Genomic DNA, 26,522 nt, shown 5'->3' on the forward strand with positions numbered 1-26,522 from the left:
AAGTCTTTGTTTCTCACTCCTGGTGGTGTGCTGGTACCCACACAGCCACCTACCTCTCACCTCATTCCAGATCTTAAAGCTGAGAAAAATTCAGGCAAAATCCACTAAATCTTTTTTTCTTTCTTTCTTTTTTTTTTTAGATTCTGTTAGCATATCAAGGACATAACTTAATTGTAAATTTGCCTCTGTGTTTCACCAGAAGGTGGTTAATGGTTTTCATTTCTCCTATTTTGCTTTTATTTTCCTTCTTTTTTATAAACAAATAACTAAAAGAAATAAGTTTGCTTCTTTTCTTACACTACAATATTGAGAGGTTTTGCCCTTTCACCTGCTTTGCATTCTGTGCTTTATTTTGAAAAGAGTATTTAGTATCCTTGGTCAGAAAATAATGTCTAATTGTTATATATTCCAAAAGCTGTATCTATCTATCCAATTTAGGTATCTTATTTCAAAGCCTCACTGCATTATATTAAACATATAGCTCTTCAGATTTAAGGCTACTACATCTTGGCTTCCAATTAAACTAATATTCTTTGCCATACACACCTCGATGTAACATATAAATTGCTTGTCTGGCTAAGCAGTTTTACAGCTTTATGCACTACCATGTAGCTCAGTAATTATGGAGTTGTATTCAGAGAGAATTTCATAATAAATTCTACTATATCAAATTTCATTTGACCTCAATAAATGTATCAAAGAGCACAAAAATGCAAAATAGAAAATCTTTACTCTATATCAGTATTTGTATTCCATATAAAGAAAATAAGAGCTATGACAGAATCATGCTTGTGGAAATTACATTTTAATTTCCTAGTTTCCTTCTTTACTCTATGCATGCTGCCCTGATTCCAGGATAGCATAACAGGAATGTTTTATCCTGGCTTTGGGGACATGATTTTAGGTTGGACTATAGGACTTTTCTCATTTAAAGATCAAAACTGTAATGTACCAAAAGAAGTGATCTGTTAGCTCAAACAGGATCTTTGGCCTCTTTACTAGAAAAGAGCTGCACTTATCTTAAGAAATAAACCTTTACCAGTAATTCAACCAGTCCCAAACCCTTCCCCTGTCTAAATTCCTAAATCTTCTCTTTAGGCAAAATTCCATATACTGGTTGATGACCCTGTTTAAATAGCACTGACTTGCCGTGTCCTGTCCCTGTTCCCTCCACAACCAGGAACATAGTGCAAAAATATGTGGGTCTAAGAGGTTTCATTTACCAACAGTTTTTCTCTAGGGAAAGCCCTAAGATGTGGGTTAATAAAGGGCAAGCAAAAAATAAACACTTTACAGTATTTTTCTGAATTCATTTCTCAGGAAAATCAACTTATAATAAAAAGGTCTTTGTGCAATTACTACCTTGCCAGTGGGGCGTGAAACAAACTAGCTTTGAGCAGCTATTTCTTACATTTTAGCTGAGGTAAGCCCAAGTTTTACACATAAGAGTACAAACTTAACCTGCTTAAATTGAAGCTGATCCCCTAGTGTCCAGGTCTTGCCTTTAGCCCTGAAGAAATGCACTCAACTTGCTGTTCAACTCCAGTTTGTTGTAACCTAATACAAACCTGAAATGTGAGAGATCAATGCACTGTTTTATGCCAGAAAACAAACATGGTATGTTTGTGGGTGACCATCATCAGTACAAGAATACATCAGAGGAAATCATTTCATTCTCCTCTAGAAATATAGTTTTAGCACATACCTAGAACATAGGGCAAGTGCCTTGTGCTATAGAGAAGAGAAGCAAGAAATCTGAGCATCATCTCTATTTATTCTTTCCTTCTTTCATTTAATGAACATTTATTAAGTTGTTACATTAACTATTAGGGATTTTGAGAAATAGCTGAAGAAATTGGGGATACTTATCTTGTGACAGAAATGATATCAGGTTATTTTTAAATATTTGAAGAAATGATGTGTGGAAGAAGGATCAGATTAAGACTACATGATTACCAAGGACAGAACTAGGTTCAAATGGAAGATATTTGGGGAAAGTTTAATACAAAGAAGAAATTTCTACTAATAAATTATCCAAGAATTTTTAGTGCTATTCATTAAACAGCATCTTAGAATGAAAATTTTTTTCACATTTTCACATTGATTACCCAAGTTCTTGAGATGATAAGAGAGTGTAAGAGGGTAAATGACAATTATGAACCAAACTTCAATTGTCTATGTCCATGAGATAACAAAGTAAATTATCTATGGTCATTTTAATGCCAAAGAATTGTAAATGTTTTATATTAACATAAACTGGAAGAATTTAAGGAGGTTATTTTCTGTCCATCATACTTTACAAAGTAGGATATGTTAAAAACATATGCTATTAACGAGGCTATTTCAATAAGTTGAGAGACACAGTTAAAAAGGAGACAACTAGAAAGCAACAGTAATGACAGAATCATAGAATAGGAATAGAACTTAAGAGAAGATCTAAAAAAAAAAAAAAAACCAAATAAAATAACCCAATCTATAAATGGTCTAAGGAACTGAACAGACACTTCACAGAAGAAGAAATACAATTGATCAACAAATATATAAAAGAGTGTTCAACATCTATAGCAATTAAAGAAATGCAAATCAAAACTACTCTAAGATTTCATCTCACTCCTGTCAGAATGGCAATCATCAAGAACACAGACAACAATAAATATTGGTGAGGGTGTGGTGAAAAAGGTAGTACACTCATACATTGCTGGTGGGACTGCAAATTGGTGCAACCACTATGGAAAGCAGTATGGAGATTCTTCGGAAAATTGGGAATGGAACAACCATTTGACCCAATTATCCCACTCCTTGGTTTATATCCAAAGGACTTAAAATCAGCACACTACAGGGACACAGCCATATCAATGTTTATAGCAGCTCAATTCACAATAGCTAAACTAGGAAATCAACCTAGGTGTCCCTCATAGATGAATGGGTAAAGAAAACGTGGTATATATACTCAATGGAATATTACTCAGTTTTAAATAATAGTGAAATTATGACATTTGCCAGTAAATAGTTTGGAGAATATCATGCTAAGCAAAATAAGCCAATCCTATAAAACCAAAGGCCAAATGTTTTCTCTAATATATGGATGCTAGATCACTATGGGGGGGGGGCACTAGGGAAGAACAGTGTTACCTTAGATTAGGTAGAGGGAAGTGATGGGAGGTGAGGGGAGAGGAAGGCATGTGGGGATAGGAAAGATAGTAGAATGAAACAGACATTATTACTGTATGTATATATGTGACTACATGACCAATATAATTCTGCATCATGTATACTCAGAAAAATGAGAAATTATATCCCATCTATATATGATATATCAAAGTGCATAAATGCATTCTACTGTCATGTATAACTAATTAAAACAAATTAAAAAATTTTAAAAAAAGATGATCCAACCTTATAGTTCTTCAAGTGTAGTACCTAAAGAGCAACATTGGCAACTATGGTACATTTTTAAAAAGCAAATTATCAGGCTCCACATCATACCCATTGAATCAGAAACTCCAAAAGTGGGTCCACTAATCCAAATTTTTAACTAAAGCTTTATTAAGAGCAGTGATTCTCAAATTTCAGTGGACATTGGAATCACTGCTGAGCTTGTAAAACAACAAAAACAAAACCCACAAGTATTTAGCCCCACCCTCAGGGACTCTGAATCAGCAAATCTAAAGTGAGGCCCTAGAGTGTACATCTACATTTCTAACAAGTTCCCAATTGAAGTTGGTGCTGCTGGCCCAGGGACCATTCTTTGAGAATCACTAATCTAGTCCACACTTAACAAACATAAATATGGAAGTAGATGGCTAGAGAAGATTTAAAAAAAGTATAAGCCAAGGCTACACATCCTATTACAAAGCTGATCTAGAGTTCAAAATTGCTAATCACCCTATCAGTGCTTTACCCATCATATAACATGGACTTTAGTAATTGAAAAGAATAAATCACTTGTATACACTGTTTCAGCAGAGAAAATCTGGAGATATCCAGTAATTTTGTATCAGAGGTGTATTGTTGGAGGCAGTTATGGGGTTGAGTGTTGTCCAATTAAAAAAAAAAAAAAAAGTCCTTCCTCTCTCTTATTTTTACCCAGAACCCACTTGTTCTCAATATTTACTGCCATTAATTCCAATTGTTTATTACAATATATTCATTGTAATGATCATTTAGTTTTAAATGATAAAATTGTCCCTAACTTATTTTAAATAAAACAATATTGTGAAAAGTCAAAGTGCCCTTTATTAAAAACAACAGAATATCTAGCAACTAGTTAGCCAGAGAAAAGATGATGAAAAGCTCCTCTTTTAACTCTAATTATGGATGCATTAATATTGATGATGGAGATAATAAAAACAACCACAGCAGCTAATACTTTTCAGTGTTTCCTATATGTTCATCACTAGTAAAGTGATTTATAAAGTCCTATCTATTAAAATAGGCATATTTACTGAGAAATAAAAAATTCATTTAATGAGAAAGAGAAAAAACCATGAGAGGTTAAGTAACTTCATCAACTAAAAGGTGTTGGATCCAGGATTTAAGTCCACATCAAAGTCAAGGTCAAATTTTGCATTTTTTTCTGAAAAGTTTATACATATAAGTACCATATTATATGAAACATGAAATCATCTTTTGCTAAACAGATTTAAATGAGGTGAGGAGGGACTGGGGTTGTGGCTCAGTGGCAGAGCGCTTACCTCACATGTATGAGGTCCTGGATTTGATCCTCAGCACCACATACATATAAACAAATAAAATAAAGATATTGTGTCCATCTACAATTAAAAATATTTTCTTAAAAAAATAAATGAGGTGAGGAAAGCAATTCTTTGTGATAACTGACAGATTTATAAATATAATTGTAGATTATATTAAACAATACAGTGAAATCATATGTACTCTTGACCCAGTTATCTCCAATGGTAGCATCATGCAAAACCATACTATAATATCAGAACCAAGATATTGACATTAATACAATCCAAAAATATTATTCAGATTCCCCCAGTGTGTTAAAGATACCATGTCTTAAAATATTAGTAAGGGTAATGAGGGTCTCTGAATGTTTCCCACTACTTGTATGGTCCAGTGCAAGTGATAGGAGTGGAAAGTATGAGTTAAGGCAATTATTTCCCCCTCTCATAACTTTTCCATTTATTGTACTTACTGTAAAACTATTGGTCAAATGTGGGACAGAAAATAAAAAGCAAGAGCTAGGTAAGTACACAAGGAAAGTGGAATGATCATATAAGCATCCAAAATATTCCCCCCCTTATGAAAGCTGTGAATTCTGATCACTGCACTGTGTGCCAGTGTTTAGGGCAGACAAAGAATTTTAAAGATAGAGGAAGCTCCACCCTGCTCTGAAAAATGTAATCCTGCCTTTCCTCCTCCTTCTCATAATCCTATTTTCCCATTCGTCGACCCACCAGAAAGGTAGTAACGTTAGAAACAGCAACCTTAAAAAGTATTTTACTTTAGAATGAAAAATAATAGAATTCCCTTCACTCCATCAAAGAGTAACTAGTCTCCACATGTCTTTTTCAAGAAGTTATCAAAATTTCAAGTAGCATCTTTTTTCTTAAAAGTATAACTTTCCCTATGCACAAATTCAGAGATTACTTAATTATCTTATAAGTAAAGGGATAAAACTCTAAGAAATGACAAAATCATGGAATTTGCAGGGAAATGGATGGCACTAGAGCAGATTATGCTAAGTGAAGCTAGCCAATCCCTAAAAAACAAATGCCAAATGTCTTCTTTGATATAATGAGAGCAACCAAGAACAGAGCAGGGAGGAAGAGCAGGAGGAAAAGATTAACATTAAGCAGAGTCATGAAGTGGGAGGGAAAGGGAGAGAAAAGGGAAATTGCTTGGAAATGGAAGGAGACCCTCATTGTTATACAAAATTACATATAAGAGTTTGTGAGGGGAATGGGAAAAAAATAAGAAGAGAAATGAATTACAGTAGATGGGGTAGAGAGAGAAGATGGGAGGGGAGGGGAGGGGGGATAGTAGAGGATAGGAAAGGTAGCAGAATACAACAGTTACTATTATGGTATTATGTAAAAATGTGGATGTGCAACCGATGTGATTCTGAAATCTTGGTAATGTTTTGAATAAAAAAAAATAAAAATAAAATTTAAAAAAAAAAAGGGATAAAACTGATTTTGTTAGTACAAAGAGTAAAAAACAATGTAGCCAAAATATATCTCAGCATGAAAACTGCTCTGGGTTTTTACTGTTTTGGAAGTAAACACTAATTGGCTGGGTGCTGAATGACTATGAGAAACCAGGAACCTCATCATGGGTGGAACTTAGTGCATCATGAAAGGAGGAAATAAACTATCTACCCCAAAGCACAACTGTCCATTAATTCTAATTAATTCCTCAGTCCCTGACCAAAGTGTCCCCCCTTTGGAGATTGTGGGGAACATATTCGTGATCAAATAGGCTACATGCCCAGAAATTTTAGTTGCTAGGGTATTCCTCTCTTCTCTCAGAGAATCAAGACGGCAGCAGATGCATGTGAAACATTTAGGTTCTGTCTCTTCCAATTCGTAAAACAGCATTGTTGCATCAACACTTATCCCCTTTGTTTTCTCTGTGCTAAGTTGTTGAAGATGCCATTTTTTGCCATCTGCCCCAGAGCTTCATTAAAGATACATGAATGGGCTAACTGGCCTGATATCTTGTGAGGAACAGGTGCTATTGTTTGTCCCTGAAGACTTGCACTAAAGATATGACTCAGAATACTTGAGAAAGAGCATCTGCAGCAGTCAGTCAGAGAGCAACTTGGCAGAGACCTGGCTACGTGCTAATATGCAAACAGAGTGACACTCAGGGGGGCTCATTTTCTCTTTCAAGAAGATTATTTAACTTCTTTTAGCGATAGGCAATAAGCATTTGTATTGAAAATCATAGGCATATTAATGTCTGTTACTGAGATAAAGGCAGTAGGCAAGTAAGAATTTTTTTAAATGCTTTATTTCTCAAAAATCATTTCTCATGTGGTTTAATTGGTGAAACCACCTTTAAAATGTCAGAAGGAATGTTTCTGATGTGTGTACATCACAATAAAAAGGGAAAGGGAGACAGAGATAGAAAATACAGAGATCAAGGAAGAACAATCCAGAGAGAGAGAGAAGAGAGAGAGACGTGATATGGGTTCTGCAGACAAATAGAAACAGGGGAGAAGGTTCAATTTCCTTAACAACCATAATTTTATTGCAAAGAATAGCTGAGTCATTTGCATTGTGTTACCAGTGTCAAAGCTGTGGCAGACAGCACAAGAAATAAGTCCCTAGAAACCTTCCATGAAAAGATCAGAGAGGTACCTTTTCCTGTCACAAAGCATAGGTCAGGTCAGTACCTGGACCTCAGCTAATTCTGCAAAGTTGAGAACAAAACAGTCTCATTTGATAGGATAAATTCATGAATACTTGAAGCTTCAGACTTCTGTTATTGTTGTAAAATCTAACGTGTTGACTCTGCTCTGCCCTTCCTTAGAAAGCATAATGAATGCAGTAGTCAATATACTGAACTTCTCTTGGTTAAAAACAGTCTGAAGCACACAAGGCCTTAAATTACATTACTGCTTTAATTCACTAATTATCTTTCACCAGTAAACTGAGTTTCCTGAATGGCTAGTGCCATTTATATTTCTATCTGCCCCATTCCTCTTATCATAGAAATAAGAAGATAGGAGGCATTTTGTAATAACTGGTAAATGGTTGGAAACAAACCATCAGGAACCTAAGAGCTGGTCTTCTGATCAAAAATTCCCATAAGGTAGTATTGTTAATGCAACTGCTAGAGGTGTTGGGCAGTAATAATTCTCATTTAAGAAGAGAACTTAAAAATGTCTTTTAAGTACATCTCAACATAACCTTGTTGGTTTTTCATATATCTTATTTAGCAAATCTCTGGCTCTTACACCCATGAAGTACAGAAATCCTGCTTCTAAAAGAATCTAGCTGGCTCCAGTAGGAGAATAATCAAACTAAAATTCCATCAGGAGCAAGTCCAGGACATACATTTTCTAGAGAATTGAGTCCTATCTTCTCAGATGTTTTCCACCAGCATCCAAGGGATACATATTATATAAACAATATAATGGTATCCAGAAAAGAATCCCTTGTTTCTGTTTCTTTCTTTCTTTGTCATTGGTAGGATGTCTCCTTTCCTTCTTTCTTCTCTCCTATTCTCTCTCCTTCCCTCTCTCCCCCTTCTTTCCTTTCTCAGGTGCTAACAGGATAATACACAAAACATTTTGTTATGATTTTTAACCATTCACCTTTTAAAATTTTTTTTCTTTCTTCCTTTTATTTATTTCTTACATACATGACAATTATGGAGCGCATTACATTCATAATTATCCATTCACAGCACAATTTTTATAACTCTGTATATAAAGTATGTTCACACCAAATTATGCAGTTATACATGAGCTCTCTTATTTTTTTGCATACAATTCTTAATACACCTTTATACCACCATTTATCATCCATTCATCTTTAATATGAAATGTCTTCCAAAATTTGGGATACTTACTATAGCACTCTTCAAAATTCACACTAAAGGGTAAAGAAGACCCTTGAAAAAAATAAAATAAGTATAATATATTACAATTTAAAAGTATTATTTTGAAAACTCAAACTTTGGTCCTCAAAGTCACTTGCTTTACTGAGAACATTAATGAATATCTAAATTTACTCTTGGTTGTACATTTTTCTGTATATTATTGTTCAATAAAGTTAATTAAAGAAAAAAATCAGTTCCAATAGTTTACTTCTCCTTACTAATTTAGGCTATTGAATATACTTCACAAAATATCCAAACTATTTACAGAAGAAATAAAAAAGACATCTTGTGAGCTTTGTAATGTCCCTACTCCCACCACCAAGTTTAAAACATGCAAACAAAACAAATCTATTTGCTATGTCAGTCTTTAAGACAGCTATTTAAAATCCACTGCACTGTCTAGCACTTTTAGCTCCCTTCCTTGCTTACAGGAGAGAAACCATCTTTGAGAGCAAGCACACAATGACTTGATCAGGTCAATGGCACATGTTTTAAAAATCTTTAGATATATAGCCAGAGAGGAATGTCAGACCTGAAAAAGCCAATATTTTCCTTTGTGTTAATATTTATTTCTATATTCTTAGCATACTGCATCATTTGCTCTATTTGTATTTTTTTAAATGGACAAACATCTCATTAATCTACCAGGATCATCAGTATTCAAACATCATTACTTTATCATTCATTAATTTGCACATGTTCTATTTAAATATTGAATTTTCAAGGAATGAAAAAAAATATGGACTTAACACTGACATAATCTTGATTCCTACAATCTCATACTTATTTTCCCTTCCTCCATGAAATGAAGAGATTGAGACAGACATGACCTCTTAGAATCCCAGGAAATGTTATTCCTTAAGAGAAAGAAGAAGTGCCTGTCTTACAGCAACTCTTCAAAAGTCACTTACTGAGCACCTATTGCTATGTGACTGGTACTATGGTAGGCATTAGAAATATAAAGATGCCTCAGAGAAGTCTAAACCTTATTTTATCTGGTAGTGGTATTAGGTTGGTTTTACTGACATACTAGTATAAATCACGCAGTTTGTCAGCTTACTTTAGAATAAGGTCAATAAGAGAAAGGCAAGATTATCTTAAGAAAAAAATCATATTATGGCAAAAATTCTGTTAGTTATAATTCCATAGTCTTTCTATGGTTCATACCCTAAAAATTGTTGAGAGTATTTATGAAGACATAAGTCATATTACTTTCTAAAAAGGATAACGAATGTTAATTAAATGTGTTTAAATTTTCTTACTATGTTTTAAGAAACTCTCACTGGGAGGGAAATAGAATATCCTGGCCATAAAGAAATTAATAAAACATGTTATGCAAAAGTAAAATTTATGATTCATTTGGAATTAGATATCTACCACCTTTTCAATCCATACAAATGCATAATCTTGTCAATTAAATATTATTGTTAAGGTCTAGTAGTATGTTAAAATCACTTTAAAGTGCAACTAAGGAAAATTCATGTGTGTTTATTACTCCTTAAGGATCTATTAGTGGGTATTTTATTCAGATTCGTGCTGTAAAATCTGCATAAACTCAGCATATTGTTATCCCCATGTGTGCATTTGTTTGGTTAAAGCAGAACAGCAAATCTCAATTTTTGCAACTTCTGGAAAAGTCAAGAGAACTAAAACAGTCTTAATTTTAATCAGATACAAACAGTTATCACTACAGAAGTGAAGAGTTGACTATTATGCAAATAGTCACAGTTAGTGGTCACCAGGCCATCACAGAAGACTGAGCTAGTCAATTACTTTGGATATTTCCAAAGACTAGTGAAGATGAATGTTTCTTATTCCACCCTGTCTTATTTTCAGAAAAGTATGAAACATATTAGAGACTAATGATTGTTGTTCTTAAATGGAAACCCTATTAAATACAAAATGATCAAAGTGTTTTGCCAAGATGAAAATTAATTTTTTTTCAAATTCTGTATAAATGCTATGTAAATATGTTAACATTTGTAAAGAATGTGGCATTCCTTTCTTTGCAAGAACCAAATCCAGATATAAACCTTTCATAAACTTTTGACCTGTAATGAAGGCAATCTGGCTTTTACCCCTGAAGTATTTTATACAAGCTTATTCTGTTAGCAATGACTAGAGTTCAATTATTAAATTCCTCATCCAGAAATGCAGGTTTACATTTTAAACTATAGGTCTTGTTAAAATTATGAACCAGCAACCTAAAGGCAGGGACTTGTGTCTCCCTAGAGCACAGTAAAAGGCCTTGCACAGAGTAGGGTCTCAAGAAATATTTGAGAATTCAAACATAAATTCTTTAAAAACTTTTATTCTCTTATTTAAAAACTAAGCTATAACAATTCTGATGATTTTTTAATCTACTGAATCAAGTCAAAGTCCTTTCATCACTTACAAGTCTCAAATTGAGGCACAGAAATATAAAACTGCTCCAAATCTATTTCCTCAGAGTGATCTTTTCTTTTGACTATGCCATGATCTAACTTTGAAGTCTTCTTGTTGGTAAGAAAACTTAACAATTGACTTTATTTATTTCAAGTTTTTTTTTTTTTTAATGATTGAACACTCCCATTATATCTGTTTAAATGCCTCTATATTATAATTTTAGAGATGCCTCTAAGCCTCTTTAAAAATTTCATCATCATCAATTATAGCCCTACTGACAGAATTGGGTAAGGTGTTCTCACCAAAACATCTAGGAATATAATTTTCAAAAATAATAATAGGGCTAGGGTCATGGGTCAGCGGTACAGCGCTCACCTAGCATGGGTAAGGCACTGGGTTCAATCCTCAGCACCACGGGGAAAATAAATAAATAAATAAGTATTATGTCCACTTACAACTAAAAAATATTATTACTGCTAATTATAATAATGTTTGTTATATCACAGTGGGATTGTTATTCAATATAGAATGAATGCCAGAAAAAAACATTTAAGCATCAGCTATCATGGCAGGCAGAAGCAGGTTCATCTTAAGCAAGGCCTAAGAACCATACCATGGAAACTGAAAAGAACAAGAATAAAGTGTCTAAGTTACTGATAGCTGGGGCTCAGCCCTGGGAAGATGATGTCTTTGGAAGTATCAGTGAGAGATGGTACCTATATATGTGACTGGATTTGGGGGATATTTTCATAAAAAATGAATACTGAGTAAAAACATAAACAGTATATACCTTTAGGTTTTCAGTCTTTATCATACTCTAGATTTTTTAAGCAAAAAAAAAAATAATGACATGCACTTAATGTTATTTTGAAGCATAATCTGTAACTACTGGCCTCACCCCTAATATGCACATTATATATACACCTACACACATATTCACACAGACTCTGCTACCTCTGCTACCCAAACTCAATAAACAAGCAAATCAACACTGGTGATGATTGTTAAGAGTAAGCTAACATGCTAATTTTGAAAAAGTGATTTTCTTTATTTTTGTACTAAGTACTATATTAATATCTTATTTACAATAAAGAAATGTTCCTATTAAAGAAGGTGAACTCCAAACTCCCTCGCCTGGGCCATCATTAAAGACCCTCCAATGGAAGATTTCAGTGTATTTCTCCAGTCCCTGACTTACTACTCTTTTTCACGATCTTTCTTTTCTTGTTTTATTAGCCTCTAATCTTTGTTCATGCCACTTTTCTCACTTGCCATACAAAAGAATCTTTCCTTTTCCTTTCTACCTTCCCAAACCTGACCTGTCTTTCAAGGTTTCACACCAATTCAACTCTACTATGAAAATTTCTGAAATATGAATTCCTTTTCCTCTGTCAAAATATGCATTGCACATATTGTGTTGAATTATTTAATGTTTTTCCCATGTGGATGCATTAATTCACTTATTAAACAAATGTTTATTTTAATATTGACACCATTCTAGGTAACAGGATACAATAAACAATATCCCCCACCACTATCTGCTACAGAAGACAGACAACATACAAATGAATGCATTAAGTGTGTGTACATATACATACACCCATGAACAAATACATACATGGTATGCATATATATGTATGTATGTAATCAGCACTAGATGATAATTGGTGCTAGGAAGAAAAATAATGTAATGAAATTGAGTATGAGAGGTGGAGGGCTGGCAACAGAGCACATGAATTTGAATTTTATTCTAAGTATGATAGAAAGTCACTGGAGGGTTTTAAGACAGAGTAGTAGCATAACACCTAATTTAGGTTAATAAAGATGACTCTGGTTGCTGTGAGGAAAACTGTCACAGGGCAAGAATGAAAGTAAACACCAGTTTAGAAACTACCTCAACAGTCCAAAAGTGGGGAAAATGTTGACCCTATTTCCATCTTGCATATCCTCTCTGCAAAAGTAGGAGGAAAACATCTTGCAGACAGAACCTTAATGTACTTCCAAATATGCCAGTAAAACAGTAAATATGTGATTGATTGATTGATTGGAATATGATTCATCCATGCTTCCATATGAAACAGAAGCACAGCACTTGTACTAAATTAATGCCTATAAGGGAGAAGGATATCAGAAATGGAATCTGGTTAGAAACAGCTACATCTTTAACTCTTTTCCCCAAACATTATGTCTTTTATTAAAATTTTAGACAACAGAGAAGCTTACTAACAGAAACTTAAAATTCAGATTCTTAATTCAATCTCTGCATGAAAAATATATGAATATTAAGAATATTTAAGTTATCTACTAACCTTTCTAAGGGAAAAATCAATAGTAAAGTTTACAAAACAGAAAATTTAATGCATACAAACTAGATAAAATACTGGTTAAATAAAACTCTTACTTTTCATTTCATTAGTTAAGACTAATGTGATATTTCCAAATGAAATTTATACTATAGAGTCACATGCTACAGTAATTCATCTCTTAAGATATTCTGCTATTATAAAGAATAATAGTGTAGGTTAGTATCAGTTAGCAATGACTCAAAGAAATTAATAACTGAACAATTCAGTGCAATCATAGCTGAAAAGAAATAGAAACTTAATCCCAAAAAGAAATGGAAAAGTACTGGTCTACTTAAGGTCAAGAAAAAAAAATAACCAAAATTCACAATGGAAAATGAATATGTCAAATCTTTTACATGTTCTTAAACTAAGAAATCATACCAAGAAATTCTTATGTTCTTTTATTCTCTATTTTAATATATATTTTATATTTATTTTAATATATATGTGTGGATATACACACACAAACACATTAAAATACACCAATATTGCATTACTTTGATGATAATTCTTAATGGGCAGACAAAGAATTGAGGTATTACATGTCTTATATTTGTAAGTAGGTCCAATATAATATCTTAACCAATCCTCTGTGCCATAAGAAAATATATATATAGGTTGGGAACATAGCTCAATGGTAAAGTTTTCCTAGCAGGCTCTGGGTTCAATTCCCAGTAGCTCCCCCCGCCCCCGAAAAAAAAAAAAAAAAAAAAAAAACTATTACTAAACAGGTATGTCTTAATCCTAACAAGACATTCTGCAAAGAAAGGAAAAAACTATGTAAGAAATTTTAAAAAAATATGACAGGAACACTAAAGAAGAAAGAGAGGGGAAAAAGCAAATGAGCAAGCATACAGTGGGTTTTTGTGGTTTTCTTTTTTTTTAAATAAACACGGTTAGTATATCTATAATTTTGACTCAATTACTGCCCAGTTAGTCCTTCAACACTTCAACAAATGTGAACTCTGAAACCCAGTGTTATACTTACCTTCAAGTATTTTGTAAAAATCAAAATGGCATATAATATGCTCATTGCAAAACAGAATTGCAATAAAACTTTAATAAATATTTAATTTTAAAAATTTTAACCAAGATACATATGTTCAATTTCAAACTTATGAATTATTTTAAATTGAAATTTAAACTGAAAATTGAAAAACTGTGGATTTAGATTGCTCAGTTAATACAAACACAGGGACAATCTACTAGTGCATCAACCATTAGTTATTCTTGACTTAGGAGGTGGTACTCACTATAATATAATAAACAAACACAGAGATAGATACTTTTTTCCAAATCAAGTCTACCAATTTTCAGACAGGTCAATGAACTTATAAATTTTTATGAATAAGAAGTGAAACAAAGAGAGAAAGAGAATCCTGCCCCCTATCTCTCAAATACTCACAAAGGAAGAAGAAGAAAAAGCAAAGAGTTTATTCAAATGAAGTTACTTGTATTTCCATTATTTTCTACTCACCAATTTTAGAGTGACAACTGTAATTTTTTTATTGAAAATTAGGAAACAGGAGAAGAAAAAGTGTAGAAGTGCACATGTGGATATTATAGAACTGACGTTTAATATTACCTCTGTTCCAGAATATTCAGAACTCAAAGCAATAGTACTCATGGTATATGAGTCACATGGTACAGTATCAATCCAAAGATTTAATTTTTTGACTTTGAGTGGTTTATTACTAATTTGTGAATAATCATTGTTTATAGCCTTTTTGTCACATCCACAATGATATAGAACATAATGAAAGCTATGAACTTTTCTTAGATCCACAAAAGCCCAGCTATTATTTTGTTTAACTCTCCTTGATTTAACAATAAAAAAGATCATTGTTAGCTCTTTAATACTGTACTATGACGTTTCTTTGGTAGAATAAGGAGTTGAATCTACACAGAAATTATGGGCCAGTAACAATAGGTCTTTGTCCAGCTGTGAGTACTTCCCTCCTCTACAACCAGTCCTTATCTGGCTCAGGAAATGCCTGTTTTAACTGACAGGTAGGAGATTAAATCTACAGCTGCTGAAACACAATCTCAGCTCTGTTAGATAGGCTTTCATTGAAAAGCACTACAAACACATAATTTGTTTATGTTGTACCAGCAATCTCTGACAAAGCAGACTGTCTAGCTGAGACAAATGTGGTTAAACCCATTTATTGTATTATTTCTGCTACACAGAACAAGCTCTTAAAACACAGAAACTAGACAAGGCACAAAGCTATAGCTGTCTAAAGAAATCAAGAATAGATGACTTCTTGTTACACTAGCCTCTTTTACACAGAAAGCATGTTCTCCCCTGGAAAACATCTATTCCAATTTCTCTTTTAAGTGGGTAGTTCAATTATGTTTATGCTTTCAGTTTTTAAAGTTTCTTTTGTTCCTGCCAGCATAAACAGGCATAAAATCACCTAATCACTGAATATCTCCAGACTTAAGAACATGATGAATATTTATAAAAAGTGCTATATAACCCCCTCAAAAAAAAATACCCATAATGGTAAATTCTAATGACACTCCATCCTCTCTCATATTCCTTGCAAATTCTGATAATTTATTTATTTCACTTGATAAAACATAACTTTATAACTCATAAAGAATATGAGTAGTAGTTACTTTAAAATCAAGGAGTCCTGCACAGAGATACCTAATTACTTAAATGTTAAGGGGAGAGATTTTAATAATCATAACAATGAAGTCTGCTCATCAGGTGACCATGAATTTATTGTTCCAGGTTAATAATAGTAACTAGAAATAGAATATTTTGGTTTTATATTTAAAGTCTATTGTTCAGGTATACATTTTCAGCTCTAGCTAGCATTCTGAATATAATGTATATACATAAATTATAAAATCAGTAGAAAGTAAAGGTTAAAGTCTTTACCTACCTATATTAAGTCCTAAGAGTTATAATCAATGATAATGAAACAACAGATGGTACACAATATGGTTTTAGAAACAGAAAAACAGATGCTATAATTCAAACTTGTCAAAAATTTTTAGGAAGAGTGGCATAATAAACACAAAGATTACAAAAATATATTTGAAACATAGCCAGAAGGATTATGGTTAGCCACTCTCAAACATGTCCTTAATCATCATCGTAAAATAGGAAAGTGAGAAAATAATCTTCCAAGTTAGAACATATGTGCCACTTGGAACTCTGAGTTAGTCTTAAAATATAGAAAGTATGCCATAAACTAGCTGAAATCCATGGGGTCTCCCTTAAACAGCATGGATAATGAGGGGAATCCATAACAGACATAAACAAACCCAGAAAGATGTCTAGACCCCACATCATTATGTATGATATATGCCCAAGATATATGGGCATACATTTGAATGTTCAAGTTCAAACTTGGCTTCTATTAGACTGATTCAGTCACAGCATGGGGTTTCTTTAATAAACAAACCTTAGTGTTAGAAAATATTGGGGACTCAAATCATGTATTATGTCCCAGCTAGTTAAAGATGTGGTGCTCTAATGCCCTGTATCCCTTGAAGCTTTCTTAAAACAGACTGTAAATAATAAAGGAAAACCATATTCTAGAAAAACATAAAAGCCTTAGGTTTTTGCATTACAAGTTTGGAGCAAAGAATACACAATGATAGCATGTCAACATATGCTCAAGAAAGAATTTACGTTTCCCACTAAAAATTAGAAATGGTTTTAACAATGTGGCCTTGGTTTATATCTCCCATGATTCTAATACTAAATATATTTACATAAAATATGTAACCATAATTATCTCACCACAATAAGTTCTTTGCCATGTTTGACATGTTCACATATGTATAATAAAAAGATTTAGCACACTTTAGAATCATAGACTTTTAAAACTAGAATGTTTTTTTTTTAAGAGTGAGAGAGAGTGAGAAAGAGGAAGAGAGAGAGAGAATTTTTTTTTAATATTTATTTTTTTAGTATTTGGCGGACACAACATCTTTGTCTGTATGTGGCGCTGAGGATCGAACCCGGGCCGCACGCATGCCAGGCAAGCGCGCTACCGCTTGAGCCACATCCCCAGCCCAAACTAGAATGGATTTAGAAAGATATTTTTTCAATCCTTCATTTTAAACATGAATTTAATAAGGCTAAGAGAGAAGTGACTTGCCAAGCTCACAAAACTTAAGAATGACAAAGCCAATGCTGAAAACAAGTCTTTTGTTTCCATGTTCACTAATTTTATGAAATCATAAAATCAGATTTTCAGGGATGAAAAAGATTCAGGGACTATATAATCCAGTAGTTTTCATATGAACAAGAAGTTCCAATGAGCATTTTCAGATATATGTATGCCCTCTTCTCCCTTATCCTGAACTGCATACTCCTCAGGCTTAACCACTGCACTTGACAGAGGCACATAGGGATACCATGACTTTCCCATGGTGATATACTTAGTCAAAATCAGCTAAATTAGAGCTAGATTTTATTATCTCAAGTTCAGGAATTTTCATTTTTATTTCCCATATTTCTTTTTATCTTTTTACAGGTAGAACCTAAATACAAACATACCCCTTCTTTTTTCAACTTTAGTCTAAATATGTTTTCTTAAACATAAATTCACATCATGAGCAGAGGATGAAGGCAAATCTCACTTCTTCTACAAAGACATTCTGACAACACTGATACACAGTAACTCTGATAATTGCCTTTTTTCCTCTTTTTTCCCAATTTGCTCCACCACCAAGTTTGCATGCCTGTGACATACATTAAAATCAATCATGTATTACCCTTTTTAAAAATGTATGAGACCATGAATTCTGAAAATAGAATTGTAATTTCTCTCTTCATATTCCTTGCAATATATAGCACTTTATAAAGATGGCTTTTACCAAAATATAAGTTGAGTTATTTTACTGAGTGTCAGGGTACTAGTTTTAAAAGCATAAGAGTTGACAGATTAAACAGATACAACAACATATGAAAAGGACAATACACCATAAATTATGTGGGGTTTATTTTGGGAATGCAAGGTTGGTTTAACATTTGAAAATCAATCAATACAATTTATGATAATAAAATAAAAGAGCAAAAATTATTTTAAAAGATACAGAAGAAACATTTGAAAAAAAAATCTATAACTCACTCATGATTAAAATTTTTTTTTTCAGCAAATTGAAATGAAAGGGAAATTCCTTAATCTGACTAAAAGCATATTTGAAAACCCTACAACTAATATTATAATCAATGGAGAAAGAAGCCCTGCTTTCTCCCCAAGATCAGAACAGGCAAGAATGTCTATTCTCAACACTTCTTTTCAATATTGTCCTAGATTTCTCAGGCAGTGCAACAGACAAAAGAAAAGAAATAAAATGCACACAGTGTGAAAAGAAAGAAGTAAGATTACTTTTATCTGCATAAAACATGATTATGACCATAGAAAACCATAAGGAATCAAAAATAAAGCAACTAGAACTAATAAGTAAGTTAAGTCACAACAAATGAAGTCAATAACAAAAATCAGCTGTCTTTCTACATGCTAGTAGTAAAGAACTAGAAAAAAAATTTAATCTCCGTTTACATTAGAATGAAAATAAAATACTTAGAAAATTTTAACAAAAAATATCCAAAATCTCTATACTGAAAACTTATGAAACATTGCAAGAATAAAGTACAGCATGAGAACTATAATCAATAATATTGTATTGTAAACTGAAAAATTGTTAAAATAATAAATTTGAGGTGCTATTACCACTTAGAAAAGGTGAATATGGACGGTAATGGGTAGATTAATTTAATAGGCTATGATGTACTATCCTTTTCTATATTGTTTTATTTTGTCTCATCTACTTTAATGCATTTTAATTTGCTTAAATGTAGTAATGATTTCATTATGTATATGCATATCAAAGCAGCATGTGGAATACCTAAAATCTATGCAATTTATTTTACCCATGAAGGAAAATTCTGAAACACTAAAATAAATGTATAATATTCATGGAATGGAATATGCAATATTGTTAAAAAACAAAATTCTGGGGCTGGGTTTGTGGCTCAGTGGTAGAGTGCTTGACTAGCACGTGTGAGGCCCTGGGTTTGATCCTCAGCACCACATAAAAATAAATAAATAAATAAATAAAGATGACATTGTGTCCAACTAAAAAATAAATATTTTTTTAAAAAAGCAAAATTCTCCATAATTTTATCTATAGATTCAACACAATACAAATCCAAATTCCAGACATCTGAGATGTAGCTCAGTGGCAGAATACTTTCTTTCTCATGAGTGAGGCCCTGGATTTGATCCCCAGTGCAAAGAAAGAAAGAAAGAAAGAAAGAAAATTCCAGCAGCAGGACATTTTGATTTGGAAGATAGCATCAAGCTGATTCTAAATGTTACATGGAAAAAATAGTCAAAACAACTTTGAAAAATCAGAACAAAGTTAGAGAACCATAGGAAGGTTTCAAGACTTACTACAATGTTACTTAATTTAAGGTGGTGTTTATTTCTATTCCATAATCAGTGGAATAGAATAGAGAGCCCAGAAGTAGATCCACATTTATTTGTTGAATTGATTTTCACAATGATGCCTGGTAATTTAGTGGGGAAAAGATAGTCTTTCAAACAGATTTTGCTCAAAGTAGATATCTGGAAAAACCAAGCTTTGCCCTTTACCTTACATTATATAAAAACTCAAAATGGATTAAGACCTAAACAAAAAAGTTAAAACTAGAAAACTTCAGAAGAAAATATAGGAGAAAATCATGATGATATTGTATTAGGCAAGTATTTTAAAACAGAACATAGCTTGAACCAGAAAAGAAAAAAAAACTGATAAGATGGGTGTCACCAAAATTACAAACTTTACTCTTTAAATGACACAAATAAAAAGGGACATTATAAACAGAGAGAAGATATTTGCAAAAAAAGGGGCAGGGCTTCTATCTCAAATATAAAAAAATACTGTTAACACTTAATAATATGATGAATAAATAAATAACATTCTTAAAAATTTGAATGGACAATTCACCAGGCCACTTAGTATATGAGAAGACACTTAACATCAGTCATAGTATGATAGAGTAAGCCCTAGAATAAGTGAACTAAGTCAAAAGATGTCAGTCAGACCCAGGAACAACAGATTGCTTAAATTTCAATTTCTTCTTATTAAAAGAGGTTGCCATGTAAAGAAAATGATGTAAAGTACTTAGTACATGGTTGATGCTAGTCACTGAATTTAAGTGTGATCATTTCAAAATAGTTCAATGAAGGCCTAATTCAATGCTATCTTAAACCAAACACACACACACACACACAAAAAAAAAAAAAAAAAAAAAAAAAAAAAAAAAAAAACCTCCTTTGGAGAAGTTTCAGAATTTTGGTGTGTGTATGTGTGTGTATATGTGTGTTCATCCTTACACATGTTCTCCCCCTCTAGAGATTTATGCCATGAGAGAAAGAGTGTACCTATTCCACTGCTACTATTGTGTTCCTGGGAATGAGCTTTGAGGTAATGGGTTTATGCGACTTGAGAATCATGATAGCATGTTTATAAAAGTCAGTTTGAGAGAAAAAGCTCAGAGGAGCACAGCTGGGTCTCTCCTGAAAGTTTTTCTATAAGAAGAATTACTAAAGAAGGATCTTATGAAACAGAAAGACCAATATTTTCACTAAAATATCCAAGGAAGGCTAATGATAGAGATTTGGAATTATTTATCAGACACAAAAATAAGGACAGACTGAAGACCTAATGACAGATGCTAATCTGAATCTTATGACATTATAATAACATTATCATGTTATTAAACTGCTTTGAGCCACCATGGTAATTACATGGATGATGATAATAATGACAACAGTAATAATAGTAATAAAGGCTACACTGATATAACATTTGCAGTGTGCCAGGCACTTTCCTAAGTGCTTTACATTCATTAACACATTTAATTCTCAAGACATCTAGATGTAGTAGGTACTGTTATTTTCCCCATTTTATAGATGAGGTACAGAAAAGCTTAGTAACTTGCCTCAATATCAGGCAGCTAACAAGTGGAAGGACCAGGATTTGAATCCAGGGAGTCTGACTCCAGAATCCTACTCTAAACCGATAAGGCATACAGCTTCATGACACTGAGGTTTTAAGACAGCCACATTGTAACCGGGTTAAGAACAGTGAGAAAAGGGAAGTAAGGAGACACTTGAAAATTTCCTGGAGATGCTGTACACAGTGTGAAATATTATTTATAAGTATATAGGTTTTCATAACATAGCCAAATACTCATCAACACATATTTGTGATTCTGGCTCCATGAAGTCTTTGATAAAAAAAACAAAGCAGAACACTTGGCATTGTGTTAGAAGAAACTGGCTTTGTGCTCTCATTTCCACATTGCCTAGAGAAAACTCCCAAATATTCTGGAATATGTATCTTGGATGATAAAAATAATGTTTGTGTTACAATATCAACTTAAATTACAATTTCTTCAACATTAACAAATTGTGTAAGGTGTTATTGTTTGTGTAGAAGATACTTGAGTTTGAAAAGATTAAGAAAAATTGGGTAGTAAACAGTCCTACGCTTGCAGGGACTTTTTGCCTAGGCTTGCAGTGGCACATGCCTGTAAGCCCAGTGGCTGAGGGTGGAGGATCCTGAGTTCAAAGCCAGCCTCAGCAAAGATGAGCACTAAGCAACTCAGTGAGACCCTGTCTCAAATAAAATATAAAATAAGGCTGGGGATGTGGCTCAGTGGCCGAGTGCCCAGTTCAATCCCTGGTACCCCACACCCCACCAAAAAAGAATCCTATGCTTAAATATTAAAAGCCTAGACTGAAATACTGGTTCTTCTACTATCTTACTTTAAAACCAGCAGGTCACAATTTTCTTAATCAATGAGAGAATGAATTTATACCGAGTATCTGAAGGAATTAAGGTGGAAACTACTTAACAGATGTGTAAATTTTCTAAAAAATGAAGTACTAAGCAAAAGTACATTATTTCTCTACATTTGCTACAAGACACCTATTTGTAAACAGGAATTGTTTTCAGGGCTTTACCATGATTTTATACATATAGACTTGTTTCTAGGAACAAAGCAGTTTAAGAAATGAGACTTATGACTTCTTGAATACGTACTACTTATATTACTTCTTGACCTTTTACTTTTGAAGACCATATATTCAGTAAATACATGCTACTTTCAGACTTTATCTCAATTAATCCACACAACACAATGCAATTGGATATTCCTGTTTTGTAGATTAAAAAAAAACAAAGCCTCAGAAAGGAGAAGGATGTAGAGTTACTAATGAGACAAAGCCAGTATTCCAGAATCAATTGATTCTGATGTCTTTTTTTCTTAACTGTAATTGTCCCAATTGTCTTCAATAGCAATAAGATCCAATCCAGGATCATGTGTTTTTCATGTCTCTTCAATCTGTAACAGTTACTTAGGTCATTCTTGGTCTTTACCACCTAAGCAAATTGGAAGATTTCAAAGCAGTGACATTATATACTGACCCTAAATTATTTTGTTTTATTTTGTTTGTCTGATGTTTCCTTATGGTTAGATTTAAGTTACATATTTTTGGCAGACATATCATGGAAAGAGATGCTTTGCTTTTCTCACTACATCCCATCAGAAATATCTGAAATCAATTTATCCTATCACTGTGTCACCTGAGTAATGTGGTATCTGCCAGATTTCTCCACTATACTGTTAAACAATCTCCCTTTGCATTTTCCTAATTATTGTGTGGAGAGATACTTAGAGATTATGTAGGTACACCATTCTTTATCCAACTCCTCCCCACAATAATTCCAGCACTCGTTTGTGTTTCTTATGTGAATTTGCTATTACTATGATGGTTGCCAAATGATTTTCTTTCCATATTTTCTTGCATATTTCTTGGTTGGCACTCTATCATAAAGAATAGGTTTCTCTTTTGCAACTAGTCATTTACACATATATATGTAATAGATAGATAGATAGATAGTTTGTGGATTCTTATCCTATTAAATGAGATAAAGCTATCATTATGCTTAAATTTTGCCAGCTATAGACACAGGTTACTTTTCAAGCTGGATTCTCTATCCTTGTATTATGTCCCTATAATTCTTTAGGCACTTCCTCATTTTCTGGAATAAAGGAATGTTCCAGATTTATTCTGTATTTTCCCTTTCCCAAATCAGACTTAAGAAAAAAGTATTCACAAGATGAGATCTGGATGTGAGGCGTTTACATTCCCACTGAGGTAGGTATACTTTACTCCTCAGTGGATGCAGCAAGAAATATTTTTGTGTATATATTATATACACACATATTTACACCTATGTTTACTTATATAGAGATAAATGTAGATAATTTTGTTACTGTAGTTAAATATAAAATTATGAAATCATGCTGAAACTTCTAACACCTCTTTAATTCCATATTTGTTACAATATCATATATATATATATACACACACATATATAATTTGTATGTGTATACACATATAGTCATATACATACATATAAATGTGTAGATGTGCATGTATGGATGGATGTATACATTCATATGCATACACAGATATACATTTAGTCTCTACCTCCTATATGTTACCAATCCATCTTCTGATCCTGCTGAGCCACTTCCTCACACTTCCTCATTCAACAGCCTTTATCTTGTAGGCGCCAACTCTTATTGAATGAGAAATCATGATAAGCCACTCTTTTTACAAGACCCTCAACCCCTACTGGGCTGCCACCCAACTCAGCTACCTTTCTCAATTGGGCCTGCTTAAAGGCTTTTCAACTGAACTAGAAAGGGGAAGAGGAAAAGAGGTAGGAAGAGCACTAATATCTTTTGATTTATGTCCCCACTTCATACTAATTAGGCACTGCTATTTATTTCTTCCCTTTCATTTAACTAGGAGGTAGCATGGTATAGAAGAAAGATCATAGGTTCTGAAGTCACAGAGATCTAAGTTTGATAACTAGCTATAACCAACTCGATGATTACCTCATTTTTCTCATCTGTCAAATGGTAATGATAAAATCTACATTGTTGCATATTTATGAAAATTAAAGTAAATTGATAAACTAGGTTAGTGCTTGGCAGATAAATATATCAATGATAAATATTATTAAATTATTAAACTTATAAAATAAAAGTATGCACATGGTTAGTTCTACCTGGGTATTGGGGACTAGTCAGGTGAAATACAACAAGGACAACAGTAGGATTAACTTTTGCTCAAACTTTTAACACTCAAGAACCTGGATATTGAGCTTTCAGTGCTATGCTTTAGTTCTGCCATATTTTACTACTAAGTAGAAATAATATAACAAAATGTTCCTAGAAAAAGAAATTTAAGAAAAACCAGAGTAGGTGCTCAATAAAAAAAAATGCCTCCTCATACTGTAAGAGATGAGACACTGAAGATCATCATATGGGTCCCAGGGAGAAATAGATTTTTCAATTAGACCTGTATTTTAAAATGCTTTGGCAAAGAGATAGTATTTCCACACTAAAAATGGCAGTAAAATGAGACCATAAGTACTTAGGTATTATGAGTGCATGGAACGGTGATAAGACTGGTTGCCCTGACTGCTTCATCTTTCCCAGTAAAATATTAGAGAAGTTATTATGTCTTAGAGACCAAACACTTTCATGTCGCCTGGGTATCTTTTAAGAGTCCACAGAAGTTCTTTCATAAAATGTTTCCTTGAAGGGAAAAGGGTAGTGGAGTTTGAAATAGTTCAGCACAGAACTCCCAATCTTGTCTTTTAAGTCATTTCCTTCCTCAAGTCCTGCTTAATCCCTTCTCCCCGCAGAGCAAGCTGAGATGAACACTAAAAAAGTTTTCTTCTTTATATTGTACTCACATTTCTTATCTTCTTTCATCCAAGTGGATGAAATTAAAATAACTTGGTTCACTTCAGCACCCTGAAGAGCACAGCCAGTTTATCACTCTGATGTTCCAGGTCAGATTTAAATCTTTCAGTTACTCTCTTCTCCCCTAAATTCCGTTATTCAGTGTGAAATTTAAAACTTGCTAATGACTGCACACTAGAAATGCAGCCTGGCATGAAGATGCGAATTACCATGAACCTCTTAGTCTTTCACACACCTTTCAAAGGAGATTAACCATTGCTTCACAACTACTTGGTCATAGCATCTTTTTTATACAAACACCAACTGCTACTTAACAAATTATAAAAAGCAAATGATCTGTAATACCTTCTATAGCCATTGAAATGTTGTGTACCACTTCCTGAGCCTGTCTTTTAGCTGATTAGCAAATACAGTGAATGTAACCTTGTAGATTCTTAACATTTAAAGACAACATTCTAAAGAAATTTCAAGTATGTTCTGCCAATCAGTTATTGAGTTAGACCACCCATAGCCATTTTTTCATTCTTCATTGTTTGAATAATATGGAAGGAAATTTCGTGTATACTCTCTTCTTCCTGTATTTTCCAGCTAGATTAAGCTGTTGTCTTCACAATTGCCTCCCAGCTGCTGTGACTTGTGAAAACAACAGACCCTGCTCTGTTGTCTGGAGAAAGCCGGGATTGTTATGAGAAACTTTATTGCAGGCACATGAGTGTGTTAAGACTTTAAAACACGCTCAAATGTCATGTGCACACCCAATGACGGGCAAGAATAATTATGAAAAAACAAGAAATCTATGTCTATGAAACTGTGTTGGACAAAATGGGCCATTCATTGTGTTCCCCTGGGAATGCCTGGACTCTGCAGTCAGAAAACAAAAAAGGCACTTTTTTCCTGCCGTAGGCTGAATGCTTAGCTTTGCCATCTGAGCCCTAAGAAAACACGGGCCCCTCTACTGCTGGCGCACCCACGCACACTAAAAAATATTAATGCCTCTCTCCTTACTTTTTTTTTCAGGCATCCCCTCTGTGTAGGCTGTAGCCAATATAATGTCAACACAAAGGCAAAATAGTTTATCTAACATCAGTCCCCCACAATTTCCCTCTTGTCCTCAGTTAATTGCCCTTCCCCCAACATTAAGAAGAAAAAGAAAACCAAAAGATAATCTTTACTCCAGTGAAAAACTTGTCTCTGGCACAGAGTTTATCTTCAGCAATTCTCTTTTCTCTTCTTTTACATGTGTGCTACTGTTTAAATTCTTACCAAATACTATGCTCTTGTACTTCCAAATTGCTGCTTCTGCCCTAAGGAAGTTTCTGTAAGTCATTTTGGGGGGTGGGGGGGGCAAAGTTTGTCAGTTTCTTCTCAAGAATGCCCCTTCT

The 26,522-nt window shown here is 33.4% G+C and overlaps 1 protein-coding gene across 21 annotated transcripts in view; it reads right to left on the minus strand.

Moving 5' to 3' along the window:
- The window catches only part of Sox6 (SRY-box transcription factor 6), a 578,220-nt gene that overhangs the window by 128,210 nt on the left and 423,488 nt on the right, over positions 1 to 26,522 (minus strand). The gene's annotated exons all lie outside the window — the stretch shown is intronic.

Source organism: Callospermophilus lateralis, chromosome 2 (assembly GCF_048772815.1).
Source record: "Callospermophilus lateralis isolate mCalLat2 chromosome 2, mCalLat2.hap1, whole genome shotgun sequence".
NCBI lineage: Eukaryota > Metazoa > Chordata > Mammalia > Rodentia > Sciuridae > Callospermophilus > Callospermophilus lateralis.